At 46.7% G+C, this 7,532-nt stretch overlaps 1 long non-coding RNA gene across 1 annotated transcript in view; it reads right to left on the bottom strand.

Moving 5' to 3' along the window:
• LOC120369484 overlaps positions 1-3,192 on the bottom strand; it is a 119,477-nt gene extending 116,285 nt beyond the window's left edge. Inside the window, exon 1 of the long non-coding RNA XR_005583178.1 lies at positions 3,059-3,192. This is a non-coding gene — a long non-coding RNA (uncharacterized LOC120369484). The remainder of the gene's footprint in view (positions 1-3,058) is intronic.
• Positions 3,193-7,532: the final 4,340 nt, after the last annotated feature.

A 7,532-nucleotide genomic window follows, 5' to 3' on the forward strand; every position in this document is an offset into this window, starting at 1 on the left:
TGCCCCCAAACTGGATATGAGACATGGAGGATGGACCCAGATTTCTCCCTTGTAGATGGTCCTGCTTCCTCTCTGCAGAGGAACATTGGGGAGTGGAGGCAAAGGGTGACACCAGAAGCTCTGTGCCTGCTGGTCAGTTTCCCCCCACATGGTCTGTGTAAGGGGAGGATAGGAAAGCAGCTCCTGACGATTCACTGCATAGCCCATGTGAGGAACTGACCAGCAGGCGCAGAGCCTGGCATTGCTACTCACCACCCCCTCCCCATCCCTCTAGGGGGCACAGAGGAATGATGGGGCTGCCAGTCAGTTTTTCCGTGTGGGCTGTTTGAGGGGAGGGCAGGGGTGCAGCAACCCTCACAGCAGAGCTCTGGCTTGTAGCTGTTTTCAACAAAAGTCAGGAGGCTGAGCGGCTTCCCAACTCAGGTGAGTGCTCAACTGCTAGTCCCAACTGTTTTTTTGTTTTTGTTTTTTGGAGGGGTGGGGGGAGAAGAGGCAGACAGGACTGCCCCTGCAGGGATCCACAGGGGCCAGCTCAGACCCATTCACAGGAACCTCCCCTGTTTCCAGGTAGCTCCGCACCCTCACCCCACTTCCTACCTCCATCGCTTCTCAGCTGCTGGGGGTAGGAGTCACTGCATGGGGAGCTGTCCCCCTAGCCACCCAAAACCCATGCATCCAGATCCCCCCACCCCACCCTTCCACACTTGAATCCCCACCAAACAGACTCACCCCCAGCATCCAGTGCCTCCGCCCCATCAACCCCCCCCACACACACACACACATCTGGATCCCCTACCAAGTCTCACCCCTGCAAATATAGAAGTCAAACTATACCTATACCTCAGGTGGTAGATGGTCCTGCCACGTGGTGTTAGGGTGGGACACACTACGGTGAGGAAGTGAGGGGTATGGAGCACAAGCGCATACACCTGTTTCCTGAGTGCAGCTCAGAAACAAACCAGGTCACTCAGCCCGCTTGGGTGGTACAGGGAGGGTGGCAGGGCATGCACTCAATGGGGATGTCTGGAGGGCCACAGGTGAGGGGTGGACAGGGAACTCTCTCCCACAGGAGCTGCTCAAGCAAGACCCACGAGGAGGGAAATAAGGCTGCCCTCACCTCCTGGAGTATGCGCTGGGGGACACAAGGAGTGAAGAGCACCATGCACCTGCTGAGTGCCAGGGGATTCACCCAGTTCCTCTGTTCATAGCCCAGGAGGTCCCAGTCTTGATGGTACCCGCCAGGACCAGACTCCACCACCTGCACACTGAACTAGAGGTTGTGTAGGGGGCACAAGGCATGCCCAATGGCTCCAAGCCCACTTAGCATCAGCCATTGCCGCAATGGGCACAGCAACCTCAAGCAGGGTGCCTTCCATGACTGGGCAGGTGGATGAGCCCAGGGGCACCCTGAAAGGGGGAGTGGGAATGGCAGTCCAGGAAAGTGGGGAGAAAGAAGGATAGAGTGACATGACAAAGTCGTTGTCCAAACCAAGGCCTGCTGGCAAGGAGCTGTCCTCCCCGTGGGCGACAGAGGTCATACCCAGGGCCTTGATCTCCTCAAAGATGGAGCACAGGTCCCTGCCACCTGCCACCACAGAGTTCTCCCCATCAGCGACCAAGGCGATATCCACCTCTGCATCGACAGGGGCACAGATAACAAAGGGGCAGGGATTGCCTCCTCCGAAGCCTCCTCAGAAAAGGTCTCCAAAGGGGGGGGGGGCAACACCACCCCCTTCTGCTGCCATGATCTCCTCAGCTAGCTCCACACACTGGACTGTGCTAGGGGGCACAGGGAAAGGCTCGGCAGGGGCTGCCCTCCTCATGGTCTTATGGGACAGTTGGGTACCAAAAAGGGAAAGGTAGCAAACTGCTACAGGGTGGATGGGCAAATGGAAGGGTAGGGGGAAAGCCCAGGGGGCGGGAGGGTACATGTGCTTGCAAAGAAGTCACTACTCATCACTGCTGATTGAGTCCCAGGTGGAAGCAGGATCGAGGTGAACAGCCAGGCCAGGGAGTGGAGGCACTCCCAGATGAGTGGCCACTCATCATTCCCCCCTCCCCTTGCAACTACAGCAGCAACCACCACAGGCCCAGGAGATAACAAAGATGACAATAAAGTTACTCAGTCTAGCGCTCCCACCCCTGCAGTAGCAGCAGCAGCATCTCCTCCTCCTCCTCAAGGTTAGCAGCCAGGGAGACAGCAACAGAGGTCCTGACTAGAGGAGTTGTTACACCCTGAGCAACAGCTGCTGTGCTAGCACTCTGATCACTGCAACTCTAATTATTCTGTCCAGAGCAAACCTAATTAAAGAGAGCTGTGCCAAATTGAGGGGCTGAAGACCGCTAAGAGGCTAATTAAGCCTTTAGCCAGAGAATACAAAAGGCACAGGAAGAAAGGGGGAAAACAAAGAGCTTGTGAGCTCTTCTCCTAGTCCCCTCCCCAGTTGCCTCAGGAGAGGAGGTGAGACAGTGGTGGCTACATAGTGTGTAAGGGAGGTGGCAACTAATACTGTAAATAAACTGCATTTGGTGTTTTACCAGCATAAGAGATCTTGGAGCTGTTTGTAGACTTGAGCTGATGTAGGATCTGACACAAGGTACCATTAAATACAAACCACTATTCTTGCTAAATATACAAATAATACACTAGAACAATACATACAACATACTACAAATACAGCAAAGTAAAATACAAATGTATCAAGTAGGCCACCAACTTCAATAAGAGAATGCTAAGGAAAGGCCTAAAATAACCCCACTGTGAATTGACCAGCTGCCTCCTGAGCCCCCACTAATGACCTGAGGCTGCACTGGAGATACCATACCCCAGCTTCTTTAGCTCAGGGACCCTTAAATCAAACAGTCAAAGCAACTCTTCTTTGGTTCAGCAATATCCAACCTTGGGGCTGGATTTATTAAAATAAACTCATTCCTAAAACAAAGTTCAAGATACTCATCAAGACATGCTCCCAGTCTTTCCCACAAGGAGCCTTCCAAACCTTCCCTGCCTGAAACCTTTTTCCTGAAGACTCAGGGTTCCCTGCTAGAGTCTACTTACTTCCAGCTGTCTTCTCCTGCCATCCCTTCCCTCAGTTGTTTCTCCCTCCCTGAGCATACCATCCTGCTGCTCTTCATAGGATAATCAGCTCCTCCATGTTTCTACTAATTAAACTCTACATCTCATCCCAGGTGTGGCAGGCAGAGATAAGTGTACAGGGCTGGCCATCCAGATCTGCAGCCCTTAAATGGACAGGCCACCCCATTACACCTTGTCTCCTCATTTTGTCATCACTGCCATGACATCAAGGAAATATGACAAGGAGCATGTGTCATGATATTTCAAGAGTTCAGTTTTTTCCAAGTGAGAATCTGAAGAGATGGATTGAAAATATAATGAGAATTATTCTCATGATGTTTCTCAGATTAGAAAACTGAAGTAAATCCACATCAGCTGCTGGGCATGGTTGTGCCTCAGTTTCAGACCAAATATCTTCTAAGCAAGGATTTGGAGGGTTAAGAGATTTTTTTGTCCACTTGTCCATTATTTAGTAGACAAGTGGGCCTAAAGTCTGAACAAAACAAACTCTCTCTGTCCTTCTTCGGTATAAACAAGTCCATGTTCATGTTTCTGAGGAACTGAGCTTCTTGGGAAGGTCACTTAAGGACATTTGAATTATGGGCTAAGGTAAAGGAGAGAACTTTTTATCCTCACTGAATTACCATGTGTAAGGTCTTATTCAGTGAGATTTTGTCATGTAAAGGTATCTCTGTGTTTGAAGATGTATAGAATCCATAGGTCCTCCAAAGAAGGTATCAACTTAGATTTTAGTGCTTTGGGGAAGAGACTGGAAGGTTTTTTTCTGCTTTTGTTCAGCATCTAACATAATGGGGTCTTGGTCCATGCTTAGGGCTCTGATCTTGTGTATTATCATAATACAAGTAATAACAATAGCCTTATGTACACAGGTGACTTGGGAGGAGTGTAGCCAGATGGAGACCATTCCAACGGCCTGTGATTACAGAGAGATTTTTGGGAAGGAGTCTATCTAGAGTTGTCTATTGAGAATTGGGAGGTTTCTCTTGAAGTCCGGTGTTTCTCCCTGTTCTGGAAATCCTGGTCTGTTCCCAAGCAGCAGTATACTAAGAAGCTACACTAATTAGATCTGCTATTATTTAATGACTTTCAGGGTGCTGATGTTAAGTGGTGTGTAATACATCAACCCAGTTTCTTTTTAGCTTTTTCAGACTCTTCTCCAGAGCACTTCCAAAGTGAACTTCATTGGAACAGAAAGTAAGACATTCAATCCATATTCAGCAATGAGCTATGTTTCCCCACCATCACCAGGAACACACTTGACTAGTGAAGTTAAGCCTATAGAGGAGTAAAGGACAAAGCTATTATTTCCAGTCAGTCAGAGGGTTTGATGAGAAACTACAGAAAGGAGAACTGTGATTTCAGCAGATATGGAGAATGGAAGATGAGATGAGACTGAATCAGACCGTGCAAAGTCTTCATTAGCAGTAGTGCATACTGCTAATGGAATGAAGGGCACCTCAATTAGTACATCATTCAAAGAAATGCAGTCCCACAGAGTGGCTTAAAACAAGGCATGCACTATAGTAGTATAGTGTACACAGGACTTTAGGGTAAGAGAGAGAGCCTACATCCATCCCTGATGGAAAGTATTTGTAACCAAGAGTCTGGCTACACTTTGCCTACAGGAGAACATGAAAAGCAAAAGCAAATCTATTAAATAAATAATGTACAAAAACAAATATGTAGTAATAAGCAACTAAATTGGCAATAATGCAACAAAGGACATATTTGTGCAAAAATCATTGTTTTGAGCCTTTCCTAAGCGGTTTGGTGTCCTTAAATTAATTATTGTTTTGAAGCTTATCATTGGTTGAGAACAGCAAGTTAGGAAACATTTGGGATGTGGGGGTCCTAGGAGTAGTCAGAGCAGTTGCGTACTCCTTGCCTGACCCCACTGTGTGCAGTGGTGCATCAGATTAACAGGGCCCCCTCAGGCCAAGCATGGCACAGCCCCCAGGCTCACATGGCCTAGCAGGGCTGTCAGTCTATTCCTGGTGCCCAGGAGTCTGAAAACCTTTCTTCACTCCCAAGTCCATCAGGGGTTGGTAGGGGAATCCAGGCCCTTCCACTCTGCGGGGTTCCAGCTCAGGGCCCTCAAGCTAGATAAGCAGGACCAGGGTTCTTTGATTCTGACAGCGTCCTGAGCTCCTTCCTACCTTCCCCTTGGTCTCTGCAGACTCTCCAGTCTGTCGGTCAGTTCATACCCTTCTGGGCTGCTGTCTCTGGGAGGCTCTTTAGCAGCTTCCTGGCAGGAGCTCCTTTCTCCAGCCTGCTCACTCCTCTGTAGCCACCCCACAGTCCCACCCTTCAGTTTCCCAGTCCTTTTATCCTCCCAGCTGCTGTGGTGCTGCCAAACAGCAGTAGCTGGCAGAGCCTGTATTAGCCCTTTGGTTACTGGGTTAGCGTGGAGTCCATTTACCCCATGATACACCCCTACAGCCAGCAGCACTAGGTGGCAGAAGTACAATCCAGAGGGCCACTTTCATTTTTGTGCAGGAAGGGGAGATATTGTGCTTATTTGTATTTATCATTTGTATTACCACAGCACCTAGGAGCCCCAGTCATGGACAGTGATCCCATTGTGCTGGGTACTGTAGAAACAGGGAACAAAAAGATAGTCCCTGCCCCAAAGATCTTACCATCTAATTAGGACCTTGGATTATTAATCAACTTTCTTTGATGCTCTGCTGATTTAAACACTGATAAAATGAGGGCAAATCATCTAGTACCCTACAGTGAAAAAGAAGCAGTAATTACGCTTTCCTTTAACATCAGAGATTATAGCCAAACTGCTCCTCTTAGCTAGAACCTGAGCTGTTTTAAATTTCCTCTTCTGACAAATTTTCTCTGTGTGAATGCATGCGCGCCTTCCTGTTACGTTTATTTCTCAGAAGATCTAAGGGTCTTTCCTCATTATGCTAATTCTTGCTATCTGTTGATCTTGGAATGAAGGGGAAAATTACTTTCTTATGTGATGTATTTGTTCCCATGAGACAACTGCAAAAAGAAAATCTACCCATATAATAAATTAGAGAATAAAGATGAAGATCTTTGTTCCAATTTGATACAACTAGGTCAGAAATAACTTGGAGTTCTCTTCCCTCCTCATTAAGTAGAGTCTTAATTTTCTCTCAAAATGTTTAGCTATAAACCTAAAGAAGAAAGCTGTCCAACTTGGAAGCTTATCTCCCTCTCAATCAAAAGTTGGCCCAACAAAAGATATAACCTCACACTCCTCTCGCTAGCTATGAATATGAAAGGTTTGAACATTTGAGCATTTGCCATGGTGTATGTGCAATAGAAAACAGCATCAGTTTAAACAAGAATGCTCTGCACGGTTGCATAGCTATTATATTGTGTACTAAAACGCCTAATCAGCTGAACTGCCTTAAGCGCAGGAGGACTTTTACAGAGGCCCCAGGGCTCAGATAATTAAGCACAAAGGTTCAGAGTTCAGAATTCCTGAATCCTATTCCAACCTTAGTTGTCATCTTAATAGTATTTTACATTTACCTGGCATTTTGTGAGCATGTCCTAGACTGCACCTCACTCCTACCAAGTTGGTAAATATCATTAGCCCCATTTTCTAAACGCAGTAAGTAAAGTGCAGAGACATTAAATCCCGGATTTTCTAAAGTGTTTGTTTGTTTTTGGATGTTTAACTTGAGTTGTACTATCAGGGAGACTGAGTACTCATGGGAAGTGAATGACAACAAAAAACAAAATAAGAAAAGATATAGAGAAGCGGTGGATTTTGTAGGCTCTGCAGCAAGGAATGCTGAAATAGCTTTTAGTGTCCCTAGGTTTTCCCAGTCCCCAGGTCCAGAGTTCTTTTCTGACCATCCTTAAGTCAGCCTGACAATGTTTTTTTGCTGTATGGAGAAAAAATCCCTTATATCTCATTCAATCTGCTTAGCAAGTCCAAGGCATTAAGAGTTCATTATCATCTCACTGTGAGATCAACATTTTAGTGTTTCATCAGAAGAACTGTTGCGAATTATACCTGTAGGCCACGCACCGTTCGTTTCTAGGCTGAGGCACAAAATCCAAAGATTTACAGAGTGTCCAAACAATAAAGTTTTATTGCACAAGGTTCAAACAACGTTCGAACGTGGTGTCCCTCTGCTAGTCAGGGAGAGACCCAGGCTGCAGATTACATAGAAGTTATATACCTTTTAGGAGTGCATGCTACCCTCGTGGATCAGAAGCCTTAGCCAATAAACAAGCCATTATCTTATCTTTAGCCTATTACAGCTAGTCATTGTCCTCGTGCTGGCTAGTGCACAGTCCAGCTGTTACCTTGCATACTAGAATTTTTCCTTAATTATGCTGTTGCAGCTGTTTTCCTATCCTCTTTCCTGTTTCTGGCTTTATCTTTCTTTAAGATAAAGCCTTGGGAGCTTTGTACATGATGTGCTCACTTTTAGTTAATGAT

Source organism: Mauremys reevesii, linkage group 7 (assembly GCF_016161935.1).
Source record: "Mauremys reevesii isolate NIE-2019 linkage group 7, ASM1616193v1, whole genome shotgun sequence".
NCBI classification, from domain to species: domain Eukaryota; kingdom Metazoa; phylum Chordata; order Testudines; family Geoemydidae; genus Mauremys; species Mauremys reevesii.